This window comes from Falco rusticolus, chromosome 8 (genome assembly GCF_015220075.1).
Source record: "Falco rusticolus isolate bFalRus1 chromosome 8, bFalRus1.pri, whole genome shotgun sequence".
NCBI lineage: Eukaryota > Metazoa > Chordata > Aves > Falconiformes > Falconidae > Falco > Falco rusticolus.
In genome coordinates this window covers 42971167-42995769 of record NC_051194.1, presented here as the reverse complement: position 1 = coordinate 42995769, position 24603 = coordinate 42971167, and the positions used below count along the sequence as shown (strand labels likewise).

The following is a 24603-nucleotide window of genomic DNA, read 5'->3' as shown; positions in this document are numbered from 1 at the left end:
CCACAGGTAAACATGTGAATACACACTCAGTATTCAACAGCACTAATAGTAGTCCTTGTGAGTGAAGGGTAGATTGCATTTTACTGAAATAGCAGAAGAAAGGATAAGCAACACATCATTAGCACGAATAAGAAGAAAAGGAGAGAAACAATACGTACTTTTATCTTTGGTATTCTGAATGCTGTGTGTTGACATATCAGCCATGGACTCCATTTTATTACTGTATATCAAAAATTGAAATATATGAGATTAACCAGTGAAGACTTGATGAACAATAGTAATATTCCTTATTATTATTAGCACAACTAAGAGCAAGCCTCAGAGAATGTGACATTCAGAACACTGGAGGACTGCCAATCTTACTCCAAATCTATAAACACTAGAAATGACATTTTGAAGAACTATTGATTAGTTACACGGATGTCAATTCCAAGTAAAATAGTGAAGATTTTTAGACCTGAGCAACAAAAAATTTAGAGGCTAAAGTGGTAATCATGGTAACCAGGACAAAGATAAATCTTGTCAAGTTACTCCTTTTTTTGACAAGACCATAGACCTATTTTAAAAGGCAAATGTAGATGCATAGTTGTTGGTCGTTTTTTTGTTTTTTTTTTTAAAGGAACTAAATATCACACATTCACTAAACACATATATTAGGTGGGGGACAACCTTGGCTAATAGATTTTAAAACATTACTAATGGGGAAATGTAACTGAGTGGTATTATTTCTAGGAAGGATCCTCTATGAATATTTTTTTTTAATTTGGTGTAATTAGTACTCTTGTCAGTTATGCAAATGATACTGTAAGGTTTTTGGTAGCGAAGTTTGCAAAGGACATGAAAAAAGAACAAGGTTTACAAGGTTGCTCTTTCAGGGCAAGCTGGGTAGTCTCGTTTAAAAATTTTAGTTGAAAACAACATATTCAAATATAGTCAAATGCATGGTACAGCAATTGGGACTTGAAAATATAGGATAAGAAAGTTCATTTTCAAATGAAACAAGAATGAAAGAGTTAAAAGCCAAAACCACCTCAGAGTGAGCGGTCCTGCAAAGAAGCCCAGCTTGGTCCTCTGACGACTAGAATGGGGAGCAGTGAGCAGAAGCAGGGACGTGAGTGTGGTATGAGTTGGGACATGTTGCACTGATGAGATTTCTTTAGGATATTCTGCCTTTTGTTCAGGAAAGATTTTGAAATTCTATTAATGGATTGTGGGAGAGCCACAAATGTGTTTTGGAGGACTGGCTTTAAACCAATCTTAAGAGATTTAAACTGAGATTTAAACCAGGCTTAAGGAACTTAGCTTATGAACTTGCTGAAGAGAAAATTAAGAGGCACATGACTGCTGAAGATATTACGCTGTCAGCAGGTCTGAAAATGGAGTGATATTACCTAACAACCAGCAGTTGATAGTAGGTGAGTTCACCTTGTAAAATGCAGTTTATTGTAAATAAGTGTTTGAACAGCTGATACAAAACACAGTGAACACAGAACTGGTCTGGGCCTTTAATTCAGATTCAGAGCAAATCAAATATAAACTGTTTGCTTCCATCTTGGAATCTGTTAATTTAGCAGTTACTCTTTTCCCTCCATTTTAAAAGAGTCTTTTCCTCTGACTAATAGGAACAATTCTGCTTTAATGTTATTATAATCAAATTATGTCCTTTAGACATCATGAAACAACTTCTCCCTGATGCATAAATTTGTCAGCTGTATTCTGTTTATTCTTTTTTTCTCTGAATTTCTTTGAGGTGGTATAAATTAACCATTGGGGATTAGATAGTTTTTGGAATATACTTGCAGTCTGAAGGACTAGTGGGAGTGAGGCAGCTCTGTCTTCCTCATGAACTCAACTTTAAAGTGGGTGTCGAGCTTGGGGCTAATGTTCAGATCAGCAGAGGAAGGTTTTGAAGGGCTTTTCACTTCCTGTCTTCCACAGCGCAGGGTGTCGATACATTTCACGTAGCAGTCACTTGCCCGTAGCAGCATTTGCAGCATTTCTGTCTCTTCATCCTGTGCCCTTTGTCACCCAGTTATTAAATCTCCTTCTTATTGAGTCAAAATAAATAAATCATGGTTTCATTAGAGGAGTAGCTGAGCTAAATCTAGTGGAATGAAGCTCAGACTAAGCATTCTAGCCCATGATGCCTGAAGTTCTAAGAAAGGGTGTTGCTTATATTTTGCTTACAATTCTTCCATGTTTGAAAGTGGCTGCAACTGTGTAAAGTCATCAGGGATTAACATTTATTTCTATATTGCTACTGAAAATGCTTAAGATTAGCTCTCAGCAACAGCAGATTGTAACATACTGTTCCAATTCTAGACTTACATGACTACTCTAGCAGACTTGGAGTAACAAAATGTGGGGCAGAACGTGTAGAAGGAAAGTATCAGTATAGCCCTACAATCGAGTAACCCTGCTTAGGCTTAAGGTTAGGGGGGCAGCAATTATATAGTTAGTGTCTTCACAGAAGTCCTGTGTTAAAAAGGAAAAAAAAAAAAAAAAGATTATTTGATCCTGCTCTCTTAGTCTTGTAGAGGGTGTGTGGAAAGCTCAGTGGAAAGCCCACTGTTTCCAGGAAGCCAGTGAACCAAAGCAGAAAACCTGGAGGAAGGTTCAAAATGACAGAGCTGTGGTTATAGGCAGAAAGTCCTATTAATGTTTCTGTTTGAGTACCACAGGAATCCTTACAAGTCTTGTGAGAGACAGGTCTATCTCTTTCTCAAATGACTTCAAACCTGGAGCTTTCAGGTGGCTTCAGCCAGTTGTTCTTAGGCAAGAGGACAGCCAGATTTGCCTTGCTTGCTTGCCTTTGCAAGGCCACCTTTAGATACAAGGAGACCAAAATCTGCATTTTTGCAAGGCAATGATTTAAAGTTGACATAATATACTGGTTCTGGGAGGAACATGGTCTCCGACGGGACTGTCATGGACATCCCAATACTGCACTGTAGGTGACTGAAGAATGCAGAGTAGAGACATGTCTTTCTCAAGGCCATGTTGCCACAGCTTCCAATAAAAATGAAAAACTGTTGAAGTAAAGAATTTTCTTTCATTATGTATATAAATAGTGTTGGCAAGTATATATCTTGCTATATAAATAAATAGTACATGGCCTATCAGTCAGCCAAGGACTGAACTGGAGAACCTCAGAACCTGGGAGCTGCAGACTGTAACTGACAGCATCCTGAAACCTCCTGTTCTGCAAGGGACTACCCTCAACTTACAAAGATTTGGAAGAGCTGGCATGTTGGGCCACTGTGTCTCTCAGTACTGAATGCAGGTTCCATGTTTAGGTCAAAGGTACTGATCTGAAAGACTTGTCTCGTTCTTACTAGTCTTTATCTTTGGGTTGGTGGAGGAGAACTGAAGACAGAAGTGCGCTCTGACCTAGGCACCTGTGCATCTTCCACATACAGCTCTCCAGACAGTGTGGAGGCTGTACGGTCTTTTGCCTTGGTGTGCTTATAGTATGCAAGTCCAAAGTTTGGATGTGGAGCACATAGCCTGAAAAGCTTTGATTACTGCTGAGTAAGTCCTCTATGGAAAACAGCTACAGATCCTGGAGACCTGGAAAGTTGCCAGAGAGACAGGCTTCTTTTTTAGGCAATTGTGACCTCTTACATTGTAATCTCTGCCCAAGTGACTATGAGCCTCTTGGGAAGAAAAGCAAGAGACCAAAGAGAATCTGTGTCATTTCCTGGAAGCATTCAAAGTGTGGAAATAAGAGGAAGAGAATCTAGGAGCCGGAAGATTTTCTTTGGTAACAAAATAGATGTTTTGAAAGCATTTAACAGGTTACTCACACCTTTGGTACCCTGCAGTTATTAAGTATATTTCTAAAATTTTTGGCAAAACAAAATACAGGAAGTATAACTTTTCTATAAATAACCAAATCTGAATCTTTTTTTCTTTTCTAGAAGTAAAGACATTTCAAATAATTGAAAAGAGATCAAAACCTAGTGATGGCTAAATATAGTTTGTTTGATAGGTCCATATCCCATGTCAACTGAAGAAAGACAAAAATAAGCTACTTGGATTCAGAATCAAATTGCAGTGATTAATTTATCCCTTTTAGGTAGAAGTCAGTACTGATTGTATCATCGTGTTGCTAGAGGGGATGACTAGTGAACTTGTTCATTGCAGTAGGTCTTTCAAGATTTTGTGTTAGGCAGTTTTGTGTCTGTGTTGAATCAGTATCAGAAATGCCGCATGCTGTGGGATATTTAGGAGGGTTGGGGGGGGGGAGCGGGGGGAAGCAAAACCGTGCCTTATTGCTTTTAATGTTAATGGTACCTTTATCATGCTGAACCATAAATCTGTTTTGCCTGATGTTCTTAGACATCAGTAACTCATGGCTTGGAGTTCAAGGTACTACTGCTACAATTTCTAGAAATGTTTTCATGGATAACTTGCAACTTAAACAACTTAGTCTCCAAAACTGTGTGCATCATTTCTTGCTCTTCAGCTCATAACTAGTTTAGGGAGGTAGTAAGAAAATTTTAAATCTAAATTCAACATCCTGGTGTAATTGACAGAAGAAAATTCAACCAAAAAGCCTGCCAGTACTGATTATTTTCAGTTGATAACGATCATTCATTTACTCAAAATAAATAGGCATATTTATCGAACGCTTAATTAACTGTTTTTTTAATTTTAACTTCTTTCTTTCCTCCTATTTTTGCCATTCTCTTTTAGCATTAATATGCAAAACAGCAGATGGGGTTTTTTGTGAGATAAGTACAAAAATAGTGGCTTGGGAAATCAGTTTATAGGCACTCTCAGAGGCATAATAGGCAGCCCTATAAATCTTACAAAAAATCTGGGAAAGGAATGAAAAAGGCTCTCATAGCTAGTTTTATTGAAGAGGGAAAGATGTCAAAGAGAAGTCAAAGAATGAATATTAAGATTACTGCAACCTTGACCTACTCAGTGTACATAGTTAGTTGTAGAAAGATTTTGTGCTTATTTGGGTTATAATTTTTCTGTTATTTGCTAAGATAAAGTATAATGTTAAATATCAGAAACTGCATGTGTGTAGAAAATGAGAAAATTAGTGAGAAAATGAGAAAATATATCTGAGAAGTTTGCATTGAATTTGAGATTTCAGTGTCGTTGCTGGAGTATTTGATCATTTGGAAGAAAATTAGGGACTTTCTTGTAGCTATGTAGAATACTAAACTGTAGAACACCAAGAAAAGGAGGCTTGAAAACATTGACACATCTTACATCTCAGACAATTTAAGGTGATTGGAAATATTACTACTTTTTAAAATGCTCCTCAATGCAGTTGCAAGATTGGTAAGGTCTCATCTAAGAATCAGAGTATTTAGAATTGTACTTCTGCCTGTTTGAATACTGGCATCAGTCAGACACTCCAGGAAGTCTACTCAACTAAAGAAGAAAAATCATCATCTTTGACTAGTCCTCCGGTGATCTTCATTGTGACATAACCGGGTCAAATAATAAAAAATATATGTAGGGTAAATTTAGGTCTTGAGCTGTTAGAGAATACTCAAAGAAACAAATCAAAAACCTTTGCTACTGGTTTCAAAAAGAAGATATGAGGTATGCCTTGATTGTTTTCGCTAACCAAAGTAGCACATACATGGAAACGGTCAAAGCCTTCAGACAGGCTTGTGTAAAGAACTCATATGTGCACACACACAGCCTGTTTATAGGAGCATGTGATATTGGGTCTGAATACAGGGTTCCATTTGGTATTGGGTTTTGGATTCTGAAGACTTTGAGCCACTATTTACACATTTTAGTATGAATCACTTGTGAAAGTTGTTCAGGAGCACAAAGGAGAATTTATTTTGAGAAAAGAAAGCAAGGTCAGAGAAGGATGGAAAAAACCAAAAACCTGCACCTCAAGATATTGTAGACATCTCTCCAGTCAGTGATACTGGAGCATTTTAATGTTTCATCAGATCCCAAATGGAATCTATCTTAGTATGAGCAAACCTCAAGTAATGATTTATTTATGCGCAAGGCATCTTAAGAGCAAGGTGTCTAAAAAAAAAAAAAAATCATCCTGTTTACTCAAGGTTGTTGGCAGGAGTAATGTCTATGAGATACTGTTTCCTTCATTTCAGCATGGAATAGAAAGAACTTTGTGGACATAAACCCAGCCAGTAAGGATAATTTAGCAATAAGCACTGTTAACTTCTACTGCCAAATTTTCCATAAAAGAATTCCAGAACTTGTTTCCTAGGCTTACAGTCTTCTGTAAAACATCTCCAGTACTACCTTCATAAGACAGGTATAGCAGAAGCAGAAGAGTCTAGATTGTTTTGTACTCCTCACATTAAACTCTCAAACGTTGATATTTTCATCTCTATCCTTATGTGAGGGGTAGTCTAGCCCATTCTTGTTATTTCCAATCAGCAGCTTTGTTCTACAGTCATTTGCCAAAGAATACAATTTTTAGAAGATTTTTTTTTTTTAACCTGCATTTATTTTATTTACTTTGGCAGAAATCTTTCTAATTGCCGGGGCATCAGAATAACCAATTTGGTATTTGAGAGTGATATAAACTTGACTTGTCTTCTTACCACTATCAGGCATTAGACTCTACTACTCACATTATCAGTTTCCATTGCTTCAGAAACTCTTCCACTGAGAGTCCTACATATCAGCAATTTCTATATGAATTTGTGTTAAGATAGTCTTGACTTGCCAGCAGATCAGACCAAGTTCATCTACAGCAAAAATGCTTATAAGAACTATTGTAAATAAAAAACTTTTGTGGCTCAGTGGAAGAACAACTTGGCTAATTCCTGAGAGAAGTGAACAGTTTTTACACTCCAAATAAAAACTATGGCTTGCAGACATATTCTGAATGACAATAACAATGTTTACAAATTATTGTTTTGTATTTACTTATCCTCATGACAAAGGAGTATAACAAGACAGTCATTATTCTGCAATTGGACATACAGTATATATAGGCTGTATCATAGAAAAGAAGGCTGGAAAAGATTTGAAGCACTATCTAGTTTATCATTTTGCCCAAAGACAGAATCAGCTGTATCAAGCTTAGACAAGTTTGCCTGAACTGTAACATCAAGCAAAGTGCACATTGCCTTTGCAATGCTGACAGTCAAGTTTGCCATTCTGTTCATTTAGGTAGCATTTTCTACTCAGTTTTTGTGCATTGGCTTGATTTGCCTATAGTTTCTAGGTAAACTTTATTTATTTTCTATATGATGCAGTCAAATTTGGTTATCTGTAGGCAGATTGTACTGGTGATGTATTAACTGTGCCATGGCTGTGGAGGCATCTGAGCTGGCCTTAGATGAGTAGTTTGGCTGCTTTGCTGGTTTGAGTGCCGTGATCAACAGAATCGCCAGACTTTTGCACCTTAATTAATCATTGTATGCTCTTATAGCCTATTACAGGTCATGATATTTTCAGCTCTATTAACCTGGTTCCAGTATGTAAATAGTTTTCTTGTAAGCAAGTACTCTTATTTACACTTGAAACACCAAAAAGTAGAGGATGGTATGTATAAATTATATAAAGTTTATGAATAAATTAAAAATAGGGACTTCTAATTAACAGCCAACACCAATATGTGACAGAATTAATGGACAAAGATATTTTTAATATTCTTTGCTGATGTGGTATAAATAGATTTCTCTAATTGGATAAAAAGTTACTGATTTGAAGTACAGCAATAATTGTTTAAAATGTTGTACTCAAATGATATTTCCCTTGCATTTTTTTTTATTTTTTTTTTTTTATTTCCACATTATACTTTAGACCTACAGCTAGTATAACCAGAGTTATTAGTGATCTAGCTCTTCTACCAAATACCTCTGATCTTTCCTTTTTTCTTTTTCATTCTCAATAAAGAAAAAAAAAACCTTCAACAAGGGACTAAGAAAGCATATCTTTTAAAAAATTGACACTCAAGTATATTTTCTTTTAACCTGATCAAATTTGTTAGAAAAGTCCTTGTATACTAATTTGTAAAAGATAAATAATAATTTAAATAGATTTTGTAAACAAAAATTGGATTATATTTATCCCTTCCATCTTCACCTTGATTTTCCGAGTTGAGATCAGAGCTCAAATAATGTTTACTCTGCTAAGGGCATAACTAAGTACAATGGTCCCTGTACTTACGCTGACTTCTGTAAAACCCAGCCAGTGTTCCATATTGATACTAAAACTTTCATTAAGTTTAGTGACCTGTCTCTTGATGTTGCTGCAATGTTGCTGCTGAGCTCTCTTTCCTCATCTATTTAATGCTGCCCAGGATTTCAACTTGGCAAGTTTCAGAGCTGTATTCAAAATTATGTCCATTATTTCACTCACTCACCCAACCCATTTAATTTAAAGAATAAGGACCATCAAATATAGCAGTACTTTCATAAAATGGAACATTAAATATTGTTAAATGATACTTTCCTTATCTCTTACTTACTATATTCATTATCAAGTGATGTTGATCTATAACATTAGAATTTGTGTCCAATTGCAATTACTCTTGATCACGTCTAATCAAGCTGTCTCAAATATAACTGGAAAACTTAAGATGCCCCATCTTAGTAAAACCTTTGCCTTCAGTTGTAAAGAGAAAATATATTACCCAAAATCCCTTTTCAAGGATAATTTGTATATGCATTATCAGTATTTAAGGCTCTTTACTTAGTACTCAAGTATTCAAATGAAATAAAATATGGAATACAAGTTATATGCAGTGATTTTAATTAATATAAAGCTCCTTTTCTTTTTTTTAAACAAGAAGGTTGTCTAGGTTTCTAACTGCTTGCTGAGCCTGGATACTTGTTTCTCCTCAGAGGAAGTGCTGATATGACCCAAACAGTAATAACATCAGAAATACCCCAGAGCTTCTCTCCAAAAAGTAATGAGGAAATACCAGAAATGACTGTAAACATCTTCACAACGAGGAATGCATCTAACCCATCGTTTTCTTGAAAATACCAAAATCTCTGTAATGCAAGCACTTTAACCCCTGTAACACCACGCAAAACAGGTAACAAATGGTTATTTCCCCATAATCTAACTTGCATGCAGTAAGATTTATTTAAGGAAATCGCATTTCCCCCTGGAAATGATTCCCATTATTTTATCTTATACCGTTGCTTTACTTCTACTCACCACGACGAGTAACACATAGACAAGTGTATGCAGAAGCAGCCTGTGTGTCTCATTCCTTAATTTGCCTTGCTGTTGCTCTCCTATTAGCTATAGCTACTCAGTCCTCTGGACACAGTGTGACAGGGACTCTGCTACCTTGGCGGTAGGTACAGCTGCAGCTTGAGCACTTGCTTGTCTGCCTCACGCTCGTAACACCCTCGCTCCTTCCGCTCATTCATTCCAGGGGAGGAATGACACCAGCATTTCTGAGCTGCTCTTGTGTTTTCTCCCAGAACACTCAGGGAAAGCAGACTTCGTGATCTCCATGCTAACTACCAGCCTGCCTGCTGCCAGTTCTCCCTACTTCTGCCAGTGATGACATTCAGCTTGCTCCTCCACGCAGGATACAGCACTGATTCCTCATTATGTAAGGCAGTCTAGGTCAAGTGTAGGAGAGACACTGCCGGCCCGAGCAAGCCAGTGGATTGCTCCCTCAGCTTCATGCTTCATGGGGTCTGCAAGCTGGATCCTGATCTTTGCCATCTCTACTTGGGTAAATGTTTTTGCATGATTTACGTGATTACTGTGCTGTTTTTCCATGCAGATAGCTGTCAGCCATGCTGTGAATTGCAGAGAGAATTTGCTAGGTGAAATCAGCTCTGTCAGCATGATTGAATTCACAGAGTAGTAGTTCTTCTAGGCATCTCAGCTTTAAGACACTTTACAAATAAATAAATCATAAATTGGCTTTGTTTAACAAGCATCTTTTCTAACCGTGTGGGGATTATTGTTAATTTGACTGATTAAGCAGTGAATGAAATCCATTTGCTTGAAGGTGGTGTGGGAAAGCATTACTGGATAGAGCTATTAGCTCTGAGAGGTTTGCTGCAGTTCCTGGCTGTTGCATTGTTTTAGCCTTGCAAATTACAAACATGTTTCTTTTATTAAACAAAACAAAAGGGGGGAGGGGGGGGAGGGGGAAAGTTATTTCATTTTCTAGCACAGTTTGTTTAGTTTTTTGAAGTAGCAATTAAATCCAGGATGTGGTTTGCTATTTACTGCATGAATTCATAAATCTGTATGCTTCTGAAATATATAAAGTGAATACTGCAGATGAAATTACATTTAGTGACTGCTCTGCAGAATGCCAGAGCAGTACTTGTTAGCTAGATTTATGTTAGAGGGTAGGTTTTTTCCATGCACCATGTAGAATTCAAAGAATTTTTTTTATGTTTACACCCTGCTGAAAATGAGTCTGTAATGCAACATAGAACAGGTTTTCCCTTAAATGAATTATACATACTGGACATTATCAGGTGCTGGAACAGCTGATTATACTGGAATGCAGCAGACGAGGCCCTGGAAAGTAAGAGCATAACACGGATACTGCAGTATCATGTAGGGAATTTCAACAAGGCTAGCTTGCTTGCCAGGGACAATTGCTACACAATAAATTTGACAATATTTTTCCTGCATTTGAGAGATTAATTTGAAAAGTCGTGTTTATGTACAGCACCTTGGACAGCAACTTTTTTCTTTTGTGGCACTGTCGTATGCACTGCATGGGAGTTAGCAATTTGTAAGTATTAAATAATACAAATTTAAGATGCTGTAATGAATTCCAAAACATAGGGGAATTTATAGTAAAAATACCTGAGATAAACTTTGGTCAGAATTGTATCAATGAGTTATACTTAACAGCTTGCTACCAAAAAATTAATTTTACTTAAAAATAGTGATGTTTGTATTAAATTATGTTAATGAGTGCCAAAAGAGAAAATTAAAAAAAGGAAAAATTATTGCCTATTGAAAATATGACATTTACTAAATTTTCAAGTCCTATAGGTAACTGCTTACTCTAAGAATAAATACTAAGGTCCCTTTCTTAAATCAAAATTAAGTTAAATATTAACATAAGATTATGTATTAGTATCAGAGTAAAACTAATTTCGATGGGAAGTTGAAATCCTTTAAATTTGGTGTGTCGTCCATCCCCCCCTCCCCCCAAAACTAGTGGTTCTTCGCATTGTTCTAGAAATAACTGATGAAATTTAATTTCAGCACTTGTTTCTAGGTGAGGTGAATCATTTTGTCATTTTCTTATTATCTTTAAAGCTCTCTTTCTCTGGAAAAGAACTACCAAGCAGTCAGTTGTCTCTTCATCGTGGTCCTACCTTACCAGTTACTAAATTACTTTTTTTTTTTTAATGGCAGTCATGTAGATCTATGCTGTGATTTAATAGAAACACCAGGCTGGTGCCTTCGTTAATTACATTGTGAAAGAAATTAGGGTCAAGAGAATGTAGCTCATTTTTGGTATCTTGAAAACATCTCTGTTGCAGTGCAGTCTATTACATTGTGTAATATTTTATAGATATTCTATACTTCAAAATACAAAAGTATGCCTTGCAAACAAACTCTTAAAATAATAGCATAGTATAAGTACTTAGAACAAAACTTCTAGGTACCACACATTATTGTAATGATGTACTTCAGATTCTTTGTTTCTTTCTGCCTGAAGTGTTCTGAAATAGTTATGCTATTATATATGAGCACACTGTGTTCTGTCCCATTTCAAGTGTGGGTGCTTGAGGTATTTTCTTACAGGCTTAAGGAGTATTAATAACCTACCTATTCAATTAGAAGAAAAAAAAAAAAGAAGAAAAAGAAAAAGACTTACTGTCTTTAAATGTATTGTGGTTTTCTGGAAGTACTATTTCTATTTTTTGCATCATGGCTCATAGCAGGGCACACACTACTTCTAAGCATAGCAAGCTGCAGATGCTTCAGTAGGATATGAAGGGTTAGGAAATGGTGTTTCCTATGTGTATGTGTATATCCTGTATTCTGGGTTTGAGAAATTAAATCTAAGCTGTAAGTTATGTGTTGAACCCAGTACAATGCAGCATATGAACCATCAGTGGTCAGTGCCTCCTCCTAGTATTTTCCTGTGGTTTACTGGAATTGTCCAATCCACAGCTACATCAGTAGCTTGCCTTCAATACTCTGTGTATTCCCTCACATCGCAATATGCAGCTTGAGTTTCTGACAAACTTTTATGTTAACTTTTCTGCACAGTAGTAGAGTTTTCTGTCCTGCGAGGGACTTTCTGTGCTGTCTTCGTAGTCATGGAAATGTCACTAAAACTGAGAAGCATGGAAACCATATGAAAGTGTGTGAATGAAATTATTTTAGAATAATGTGTTTAGCATTAAAAATGGTGAGACCATTGTTTTTGTAGGTTTTGTAACCCATAATGTAAGCAAAGTATAGGTTGTATACATTAGACTATTATTTTCTGTAAAGATATTTATATCTCAAATTTTATCTGCCCATTTTAATTTAGTTAATATACATCATAGTTAATTATACATTGTGATGACAGCCATATGCTAAGTTAGTGCCAAATTGAAAAAGAAAGACTACAAACACCTGTGGTTTAGTTTATCTCATGTAACATCTAAATGTAAGACTGTAACAGTATAATTCACAAGCTTTCCAAGGTAAGTTTGGGCTCACAAATGCAGATCTTTCTCTGTCCAAAACTGCCAACTTTTATTTGCATTTAGTACACCAAAAGCTTACAGATGTGACAAAAATCTATTGCTGTAGAAACGGGCTGTATCTGTTCTGAAGATACTGGTTTAGATGCTGGCAGATGTGCTCTGTTCTTGTACAAAAAATTACTGTTCTTTTTATTCAAAGGTTTTCCTCACTTTTCCGTGAAAAGGTTGGGCACAATCTTCTGTTCTGTATTGCTACAGTCCATGTCATTTTTCTAGGTCCTGGTTCTCCATGATGATGGTTTTCCATCCTTAACTGCTTGTATAGATCTTCTCTGACTGCAGTACAATTGATTCACAGGTTGAGAAAGAGAAAAAGCCTCCTGGATTATCATGTTTACCTGCTTCTCCATGGAGGATCTGGAGTGGCTCATTCTTTATATATAAGATTAATTAGTCCCTTACTCTCACACCCATTGCAATTCACAGAATTCATTCCTAGAACACTAGAAAGAGATACTGTAAAGAATCAAGGGAGAATTCTTAATGTTTTGATAAATAACATGTATCTCAGACACCATCATTAAATATCTCTCTCTCTTAACACTACTAATTGTGTATGTTGAACACAGTCTTCCACATTGTTGCGTGCATGGTTTACTGCCATGGCTAAACATCGAAGCTTCTAAGGTTAATTTTAAAGGTTTCTCGAGTTTGTGCAGAACTGTAATGTTTGCAGCACACATGCTGAAAAGTGACAAAAAGAGCTACATTCTCTTTTTATTCATCTAGAGTTCATTATAGGTCCCTTTCAGAAAGGCAGCTGTGCTGCAGAGGATCACCAGAGAAGGACTTCCATATGAATCCTTTCATGTGCTGAAGAAATCCAGAATCTCCCAGTGCATGGTGATCACTGAGGGTGGGCAGTTTGTAGCACTTAAGCCGAACACTTACCAGGCTGTTCTTCACCAGTGCTTTTAAAAATTTGCACAGTGTTCCTAAGGCAGGGCCAAGATTAGGACTGATGAAACCCGGTATGAGGGCAAGCAAACCACACATCTCCATTAATGCAAAGTTACCAGGTGTGCAGAATCTGAAATCTGCAAGACTGCAAGCTCGAGGCTGCAAATGAAGTTTGCCTGGCAACCATGTCCCTGCTGTGCAGAGCATGGAGGTGTTCTCCTTCAGGTCTCTTGGATGGTTGCTTCAGTCCAGGCCCAAAGTTGATTGTTTCTCAGGTAATTAGGACAGGAAAAGTTGTCGCCATACCTGCAGGAAGAAGTGGTCAAAAATTTCTGAATTAAATGCAATGAGTATCCTAAGTTTGCTTGATTTTAAAAATTATTTTACTGCTGTTAGCAGTGTCATATTTGTTTAGAGACAATAAAAAAGGAAAGTTCAATTTTGGTGGGGAAAGGGAAGGAAGACCATTTTTTATTTACTGATTTTTCCATTTATCTTAGTGTTGAAGCAGCTGTGATTGAGAAATCTCTACCTTTTTTGCTTTCTGCAATTGTGATGCAGTGTATAAGTTTAAAATATTAAAAATCTAAGAACTCAAGGGATTTAGCTTTTCAGCAGTTGCAAAGAACTAGCTATTGTGCTGATAGTCTCCTCTCAAACCCCATATGAGATGACAGTCTGGTTCAAGGAGCCACCAAAGGTGCTTGTTAAGATAACCACAAACCGTATCAATTTTCCTGACACTGTAAGCTGGTGGAGCTGAACTTGAGCACCTGGTTATACCAGCGTGACCAGTGACATCTGAGCCATGAGAAATGTAGCTTTAGAAAAAGATTTCAGTTGTCTGTTAATGATACTTGGAGATTTCTGAAAGACAGTGATTATATTAAATAACCTATGCTGAACCACTACTGACGATTAAAGAAGGATATTTATTGAAAACCGTATGCTTTCATAATACATTAAAATTATGTTTAAGCTGGGGGAAATTTCCTGTGTCCAGTGTTATGTTCAGGACTAAAACTGAAGGCACCTGTGGTATCTCAAAGACTTTTTGCTGCCTGCTTTTTATTGTTTAATCTATGCCGGTTCCTAGATTATAGTAGGGTTGGTTTTTGGTTGGTTGGTTGGGTTTTTTTGTGGTATTTATTTCATTTCAAAATGCAACATTTTAAAGGAGCTATGCCCCTAAAATGTCAAACATGCTGAAACTGTAGCGAAGAGTGGAGGAACTCATATTAAAACTTCAAGCTGAGGAGTAAATATTCTGCTTCTTAACCTAGTGATAAATCTGTATTTATAAACACCAGGCAATTTATCATTTCCAGAAATATCCTCCAAACAGAAAGATTTCTAGGAATGATCAATTGGCATCAGTAATAGTATCTAATCATCTGTTTAGTATTTAAAATTTTAAGGATGATTCTGTCAGAGGTGTTACTAGCACTACAAAGTAATTTGTCACCTGCAAATGCTCTTCATGACACCAAAGAACTTTGCAAATGTCTGAAAAAAGCCAAAACACCTCATCTTTTACAATTATATCTAAATAAGAATCAAACACCTGGAGAGTATGTTACCAGCTGATAATAATAAGGTAATAGTTTATACATCTTTCTGCCTCAAGGTCGTAGAATTGAACTTTGGGTAGCGGGCACCTGCCTGAGCTATTTAGCAATCCACCAGTAGTGCCATCAGAAAAGCGAAATTCAAAAGTTGTGATCATGGCAGCAGTGAAACATGAATGCATGTGAAGTATTTCTAAATCAGTGCTCAGGCACACTCAAAGGACCCAGGTCGTGTGGCTGATTCCAGCTTGGTCTGGCCCTTTGTATGTCAGCAATTGAGTATTACTATTTGGATATATTATGATGTGTTTTAACCTAATATTTAGTGTCATAAGGTTGCTTGCTGTGTTGCTTTAATCACTTTAATATTGCAGAGAAAATATTTTAAAATTTGTGAGATTAGATTTCTTTGTTAGAACAACTGTTCATAATATTCTGTATTGATAAATGCTTGAAAATTAGGTATTATACTGAGCCATTCCAAGTTCTTGTTGTAAAGGGCCAAGCATGTCAGGCCACCACATAAGGTGAAGAAATTCAGCTTCACATAGCTTGGATTCCAGCAAAATTTAAGCAGTCAGAACCTCGTGATGTAGGAATATTAATAAAGGACATATCGGAGCAATACTGGAATTTACTCTAGGGGATCAAATTCATTAGAGCTGCCTGGGGTCACTGAATTGCAGATTAACGTGTGAAATATCTGTTATAGGTGACAGCCTTATTACATACAGGTATGAATTAGGTTTATTTTCTTCTATCTTTACATGCCAAAATTGTATTACACAATGAAAGAAATGCAGTATTATTTTTGGACCATCTTCTGTGCACCTCTTGCCTTCCCAGTCACTGCCCCCTTCCTTTCCTACCCTACCCACCCCCTCCAGCATGGCTGGCACTAGGGTCTGTAGAAGCGTTTGCTGATGGCCATCCCAGTTCCACATGCAAGGAAGCAAAACGAGAAATACATACTGCTGTCTGATTCAGCTCAGGCTGAGGCTGATCCAGTGCAGCTGGAGTTTGTTGAATTAGCAGTTACTGTTACTTAGCAGTCTGATTTTTTTTTTTTTTTTTAAAAAAAAAGGCATATTTTTGTCTAGGTTCCAGATTTGGCTGCGCAGCTGTCATCTGAGCATGCAGGAACGTATAGCTGTGACGTGGCGGTCGTGTGCCAGGCTGAGTGAGTGGCAATGCAGTCTGTGAGAGATGGACACGGCACATGACTGGCACAGGAACCTTTTGGTGGATGGTTTGTTTTGTGGTTTTTTTTGTGATTGAGACCCATGACTGAAGATGTCGAACCTACCACCACTGCTCAGTGGGGAGGTGTGAATCGGGACAGAGGACAGGTAGCGTGTAGTTGTGGCATGCCTGGAAAACCTGGAAAGGTTTCTGGTGCCTTCCTAATAGACCACCCTCACTATTTCCTTCTCATGTTTCAGAGACAAATACTTAACAGAAAAGAAAATTAATGAAAAATTTTACTCGTTTAACACTAGATAAAGAAGTCTACTTTGCAGTGCAACCCATGCCTTTTGTTCCTTGCTGAAGGAAAACGGGGCTGTAGATTTTCAGGGTCGTTTAAGTCAGAAAATCTTGTCAAGAGGAATCTTTTACAGCTGGTTCATTTCTTTTGCCGGTAGATGGGGCTGTCCTTTAAGGTGATAGCTTGGTATTTTACACCCCACACACCCCGTCCTTTTTTCTTTCTTCACCCTCCTCTGTGTCTCTTCATCCTCTTCCAATCCCCCCTCGGTTTTTTCTTTCTTTCTTTTTTTTTTTTTTTTTCTTTCTGCTTTTTTTCCCCTGCTATTTGCTGATTTGTATTAGGTAACAGAGCAAGCCTCAGAACAGGAGACCGACAACGAAGCAGAGAGGATACTGCAGAGGTCTTTTTTTTTTTTTTTTTTTTTTTTCCCCCCCCCCTCCAATGAGAATGCAGCAATTTATAAATACTTGGTAACCTTTTCGAACTGTGAAGCTGAACAACTTTATTAGAGAGCAATTCAAGCATTTCATCATCATCCTCTCTTGTTTTTTTTATTTTTGTTTTCCTCATAATACATCTGAAATTCACGTTTTATCAGGTAAGCCATCTGGATGTTTAATTCAAAACCTTAGTTCATTTATGTGAGCTATCTGCATTGCCCCCCCCCCCTTATTTTTTCTTTTTTTTTATCATTCCTGAATGCTTGCTTTGTAGTTATTAATAAGTATATAATTAAGAAGAAAATCCAATTTTGGTGTTGTTAAAAATGGTTTAAAAGCTGCAGTCAGGTCTTTTTGGCAGCACAGCATTTTGTTACAAGATGGATTTAACTGGCCTTATATTTTTGGGTGTTTGCCAGTTTTTTTGGCTGTGGGGGAGGGAGATGGGGTGGTGGTGTTTAAATTATTCAAGATTTTTCCCCTGAACTGTTTAGAAGTTAACAGAGGTCATGTTGTTCCTTCACATGGAAAACATATTGAGGACTAAAGCAAGAAATGGTGTCGTCAAAATCCTGGCATTGCAGGAGTGAACAGTTTTCCTTCCCATAGAGAAGCTCTGCCTTAAGGCTAAATGCTTCACACACATTTGAGGTTTACCAAAGGAAGAACTCCCTCCTCTTTTCTCTTTCTCCCTCTCACACACACACACACACTCTCTCTCTCTCTCTCTCTGTCCTTAGTCTTTCTGATCAGGTGCACTGCTAGAAGCTCTTACTTTCATTTACACACTGATCAGGACTGGTTGTAATGCTGTAGATATAACTCGGTTCATAATCTGAACCGTCTTGCTTTTTCAAACAGCACAAGAAATTTGCCAGGCGGACATCAAGCTCTTTCAGCGTCTTTTCTAAAATGGATTTCTTCTCTGCTGCTTGTCTGAGGTATGTGCTTGAAAGATTTCCACTAAACTAATTTACCTGGGATTGAGCTGTCTGTTCAACCCACCTGTCCTTCATCCCTGCTTTGAAGAAGCTGTTGTTGCTTATTCTGCAGTATTTGCAAATGGGTTGGTGTTTGCTATCACTGCTGAAAACCTGTTCAATTATACTTATTCCAGAAATGCTGATTTGTGGTTACAGTGTCAAACTCCTGAGCTACATTGCCTGATGTTAGTGTTGCATTCTTGAAGTGCACCTGCCTTTCTGTGGCATTTTTCAGGCTTGGCCAATGTGTTAATACAAAGTACAAAGGAAAATAGACTGTGCTAAAAATGGCTCTGAGAATCTAATGTGAAACAGTAGCAGGATGATTGCTGTCAAGACTGACACCCTGTTAGTTTATTCTGTTGAGCCTTTCTTGTGTGATCTTGAATGTTTGCTGAAGTATTTAGACACAGGAAAGCAAGTCACAAGGAAAGAGACAGGCAGCCTTAGACTGATTGTCCTCAGTTTTCCAGGTAATCACAGGAAGTTTTCATTATTTTAAAGAAAGTATCAATGATGGGAGGGGTGGGAAGTAAAAGCTTTAGCCCGTCTTTAGGGTTGTCACATTTTTATTGCATATGGCATAGTATAATCAGTACAATTTCAAGGAAATTCTGGGAAACAACAGCAATTTGCATAGTATCTTGTGTCAGAAATGAATAATTTTAAAATCTGGCTATAATGATTTACAGAAGAATTATATAGATTAATGTGTCGTGGAGTCATATATCCTATGAGCTGTTTGAAACTATACTTTACAGCAGGAGCAAGGGTAGTTTATTACTGATCACTGGAGTCTACGTTGAAATTGTCATACTATAACCTAAACTTGCTTTAAAGTTTCAGAAGTTGTAAATGTCAACAACTGAGACAGCGGGAAAGCTAAAGTAAAAGACAGATTATTTTATCCTTAAAATGAGGGTGTCCTTGAACTAGAAAACCTTCAGAAAGTCTATGAATATGACTCTTCTCTTCAATGTATGATCTCAGTGCCAAGCACTTTAAAGGAGAGCTGGTTGTTGAATTTTAAGGATGGCATCACTGCTACCATCCATATTACACTACATCCTTCCAACATGTGAATTCTGCTGCAAGAGTTTTGTACCTTAATGACAGAAGTAGATATATTTAGGGGACAAAACCACAAAGCTTAGCACTGGATTTTGTCCCTTAAATATTTTACTGAACCTTCTCTATTATTTTTGGCTTCTTTAAATTGAAGAACTGAAATTAAAGAAGTGTGAAATTTTTCCTGCTATTGGTTATGAGAAATATTCTGGCAGTAATTAGGAGAAGTGGGTACTTCTTTGCAAATTTCTTTTGGAAAGGGGCAGAAAGCTTGCACCAATTTGTCCATCTGTCTGTGTGTATATTTAGAACTGTGATACTCTACTGGATGAATGTCTTTTCTTTCATTTTATTAATTTTCTGAACTCCAGTACCAACTCATGTGTGAGAAAACACATTGGGTCTTTTTGACTAAACATCATGAAGAGATTTGTTGATTCTCTTCCAGTAACTGGAACATACTCTACCTTCTTTTTCTCTTTTGGGGGTAGTGGGATTTCACAAGAGACCTGTATTTGACCTGTAGACTCTCTGTTGATGCCAAAACAGATACAGCAGAAGACAAACTAAATTTGAAATAGGGCAACATATAGTCAGACTTGTAAACTGAGAAAAACAATGTTATGCCATCAGTAAGACATACTAGATAAGGAATACCATTAGGCATTTTTTAGCATAATGCTTTAGAGCACTTAAGAGATCAGATTGCTCAAAGAGAAAAAAAAATCATAAAACTAAAATATTCTAAAATGAAGGAAAAAAAGGAACCTTTGAGTAAATTTTAACCATTAAAAGCTAAAACTGATGTTTCTGACTAAACCTAATATTGTAGGGAGATGGAGAGTACCATGCAAGTTCTCAACATGTTTTTTCTCAAAACTCAGTAGTTCTGGCACATGTTACTTCCATTTTTCTAGTTGTAGGTTTATTTGTAGATTTCTATCCATGAAAACATAGAAAAGTTGGAGGGAAACAACTGAAAGGTTGGTATGGGTGAACTAATTCATTAAATGACAAATGCAGACTTGGAAATCATCATAATTTCCATAGTGGGGTTAGTCCACTTTCTGTAAAATGTACTGATCTCTTTTTATTCAATATTAGTAATATTTATTTAAAGAATCAATGTCATGTCTTACTGAATACATGGGTGGTCAGTGTTTTCAGGCTTCCTGTCTTTTACTGATTAATGTGTCATCATTTCTGTGTCTTCCATTTCCAGCAATGTGTGTGGTTCCAGGTGCTCTTTCACGCTCTTCTAACGTGCTATTTAGCTCTGACAAAAGTAATTGATTTTATTTTGCACTTGTTACCAAAATTCTGGGTAATCTTTCCCTGCCATATTAAATACCACTTGAAAACCCATGATTCAGTCACCTTGCTATTTATTGTTTGCATTTATTAGCCAAAAAACTCTCTCTTTCCTTCCTCTGCGCTGGGAAATTCTCATTACATTGTTTTTCTGAACACAAGTTTCCATCACTTTCTGTCTCAGCAGTATTCAGTGCATTCCTGAGCATGTTTCCAGTGCTCTATTTTGAAACATTTCTGTCCTTCTTTTTATTCATTTCCTCTTTTTTCAAAAGTGTCTGACAAAAAAAAAAAAAAAAAAAAAAAGACAAAACCCTGTAATTTTGGTCCCAGAAACATCCAGCTCAGTTCGTGCTTTCAAGCTTTGCCTCATCTCATACCCTCTATCTTGGTAATTTATTTCAGTACCTTGTAAACATGTAGATCAATCTTTTTCATCTTTCTCCTACTCCTTAGACAGATTCTCTAATTAACTTCAAGCATTACTTTTTTGAATTACTTCATAATACAATTCAAAACATTGAAGATCATCCTCCTGGTAAAACAAAACAAAACCCAAGTCCTGTCAAGGTCAGAAAGAAAAATTTAGCAATAAATGTAGCTTGTGTGACTCCAATAAGCTTTTTTTAGTAGTGGTATTGGTCAAAGATGACAAAACTAAACAGCATTTAGATGACAAAACTAAACAGTAAAACAGTACTTTTGAACTGAAGTAATGTATCTGAAGGAAGCTTTCAAATGCTTGTTTTTTTAAGCGCATTTTAAGCCAGTGACTTGACTGTGTTCCAGATGTATTTGCGTGCAATGCTTCCATCCTCTCATCCCTCCCTGGACTCCATTTTCTACTTACTCTCTAATGGTGTTTCCTTTGGAGTGAGATCTTTCATTTTATTTAACGATTTAAAGTGTCTCACTGTTTTGTTTCAAATTATTGTTGAATTGTTTGCCAAGAGGAAATTGTGACAGAGATGTTTCTGAGGCAGTTGGTAGGTGCTCCTCCTAGGAATGTCTCAGCAGGGCTTTTTCAGTAGCTTTGTAGGATTCCTGGAGTAGGTCTATGGATAAAAGCAAGGGAAGAGGCTGGTGGGTCATTAGCAGCTGAATACTGGAGATGAATTCCATATGTCCATAGTGGGTGGGACAGAAAGTGAAGACTGAAGAAATGGGCTCATCCAGATGAGATATGGGGAGGAACTTTCTAATAGAGAGTACAGAGAAGAGCTGCAATAGAGTGTCAGAGGAATCTGTGAAATTTGTCATGAAGATCTGTAGGAAGAGGTTAGATGAAACATCTGTTGGGAAACAGATATAATGACCTCGCCTTGGGCAGGGGCGTGAACTAGGTGGCCTCCGGTCATTGTTTCCAACACATTTTTTCTGAGAGTCTACAAAAAGAAGTAGATATCTGAGGTACAACAAACTTAAAGTATATCATAAATTATATAGGGTCTAAAATAGACCTCCTAAAAGCTATCTTTACTAGGATTTCCTTTAAGTGTATAAGCATCCCCTCAAAACATTTATTCTATGGTATATACATTCTGGAACACTTCCTATATATCTAGAAAGAACAGAAAGTATGTCCTATTTTTTTTTCTTAGTGTTTCTTCTAGATTAAATAGGCTTTACTGGTTAACCATAGCAAATATGTGAATAAAGGGATAGAAAAAAGATGTTTGGCAAATCTGATTGATTTTTGCTTATTGTCAGGAGAATACCATGCACTTAATTAAAAAGATTTTTAAATTGATAGTTTATCTTTAGTAGAGAGAACTAGGACACTTCAAAAGCTGATCAAATAAAGTGAGTGTACCAGAGCCATTTCAATGTTTTCTATTTTATGTTAATGTTCAGTATATTTCACAGATAAGAAACCCAATCTGATATATTTATTTTCTGAAATGAAAGCTTAAACGATGTCACATGTATCATCTGAAATGTGCAGTGATAGACAGAGACAGACAGTTTTTCAGAGCTCCATACTGGCTGCATTAACAGTGCTTCATTGAAAAAGATCTTATCCAACAATATTTTTTTTCTTAAACGTTAACTATGCGATTCAAATATTATCTAGAAACCTTGCATCTGAGTATTTTTGCCTTCAGGTCAACTTATTTTCTCTTTATACACATACAGGGAGGTAGACCAGAAAGGATGACCTTTTACTATGTTTTCAGGACTTCATATTGTCTCAAAATACTCTGAATTAATAAAATGTCTGAAACAAAAAATTGCACTCCAAGGAAAATGATCTGTCCATTACAACAGCATTTTTCTTGGTCATTTTGGCTCCATCTATGCCCAGACTAACTGGCATTGAGATAGCCTGTGTCTGCAAAGGGTCTTGTCCCTAAAAACCTGGTAGCTGTATACACCCTGTCAGCGGAGTATGCCTTCTGATGTGAGCTAACCTTGACTCATGTCCCCAAGCTCCTTGGGAAACTACTAATTCAAACAAATGAAAATTGTACCAAGATCCACTCTTTTTAACTAGTACACTATTAATTAACTAGTAGCAGTGGTGCTACCATTTTTTTTCACTCACAAATTTTAATCCAACCTAGAAAGAACCATTGTCTCCTGTGGTTTGCTAACAACCACATTTGCTTAGGTTATCGTTACAATGAGCTGAAAATGAGCAACAATGAGCTTAGAAAACACACATTTTGCTTGCTTGTTTGTTTGTTTTAATCGATAATAGTTAATATGCAATGCCAGTCCCAAGGATTCTTACAGCTTATGGGAGTTCTAGGGCTACAGCCTGGTAAAAGAAATTCTCCTATCTTTTAGACAGAGTGTCTGGTAGTTTTGACTCTAGGTTGCATGCTGCCCAGCTGCTGAACAGGCTGGCTGTGTGTCTGTCACCTGTGGGCATTGACCCCAGATTTACCCTCTACTTTCCCCTCAGGACAGGTTTGTGTACATCTGGGAAGTCTAAGTTCAGACTAATCCTGAACCAGCACTAAATAATATTTAATAGCTGTGATAGGAGAAACAAAAATGCATACTGCTCAAGAATAGAGATTGACAGATTACAAGACGTGCTAACAAGAGAAAGCGAAGTGGCTGATACAGTAACCCCTCTCTTATGTCTGCATGCCTAATTCCGAGACAATAGCTAGCATTGGGTTTCTTGGGGAAAAAGAAAATAGAAAAAAATGGAGCTGAGGAAAAATTTATCAATTATATTTTAAAAATACAGGGGAGTAGTAAACATTCAATTTTATTTTTAAAAGCTATTTCTCTGTTCCAAAACAGATGTCTTCAGCACATTAAGTACTATGTAACTGTCTAATAGTAACAACAGTGTTTTATTTAAAATTTTCTCTCCCTTTTTCTTTGACCTCTTTGCACGTAACATTTCTATGAGTGTCTCAGCAGTGACATTTATTTCTCAGGTTTGTGTACTTTGTAGGATTCTGAAATGCAGGAAACTGGTTGGTTTTGGCAATAGTTTTTTTTCCTCCTGTGATTAAAGTAAGATTGACTATGATATAAGGCTGAAGTTTCATAAGACAGGTCTAAACTTATGTATTTAAGTCTATATTTAGGTACTCAGGTAAAAAATACAACGTCTCAAAATCAAGTGACAAGAATTTCACATTGCCTTTTGTGTGAATTCTTGATTGCTCCGTGCTTTGGAAAAGGCTGGGTTATGCCTTTAGCTATCTGTTCAGATAAATTCCAGATATGAAATATGAGCCTATTGCTCTCTTTCATGTGAGAAAAGATTGTGAAGATGGCTAAATAATGGCTGTGAGTAGCAATTAGCATTATTCTGAAGTCCACACAGTAAGCAATTTCCCCTTCTCTTTAGAGGCCTGCCGGCCTGGTTTTCACTCTGTAATGCTGCTGATTCAGGGGGCTTTCCTGAAGCAGTAATTATTAACTGCTTTGGGGGATTAAAACAAGAATGTTGTTTTATTTTTTTGAGACATCATTATATTATCTCAACTAAAATACTCTATTGCATTGTTATAGGGTGTATTTTTACTTCTGGAAGTTTCAGAACCTTGCTCTTACAATGCTCTCTTGGGCTGTAGTTTGGAATGCATTCCTTCATATTAGTCTTCAAAAGTATACAGTCTTGAACTTTAACCTCTCATAAAATCCAGATTCTTACCCACAAGTTGATTTATTTTGCTTTGTGTCCAACGTTACCTGTTG

General features: G+C 36.8%; 1 protein-coding gene and 1 long non-coding RNA gene across 2 annotated transcripts in view; one reads left to right on the top strand and one right to left on the bottom strand.

Moving 5' to 3' along the window:
* Window positions 1-9224, bottom strand: part of LOC119152717 — a 56445-nt gene extending 47221 nt beyond the window's left edge. Inside the window, exons 1-2 of the long non-coding RNA XR_005105861.1 lie at window positions 9133-9224; window positions 159-220 (exon numbers count right to left, since the gene is read on the bottom strand). This is a non-coding gene — a long non-coding RNA (uncharacterized LOC119152717). The remainder of the gene's footprint in view (window positions 1-158; window positions 221-9132) is intronic.
* Window positions 9163-24603, top strand: part of SCN1A (sodium voltage-gated channel alpha subunit 1) — a 103471-nt gene continuing 88030 nt past the window's right edge. Inside the window, exons 1-2 of the mRNA XM_037398341.1 lie at window positions 9163-9664; window positions 17936-18015. The gene's annotated coding sequence lies outside the window, so the exon portion shown is untranslated. The remainder of the gene's footprint in view (window positions 9665-17935; window positions 18016-24603) is intronic.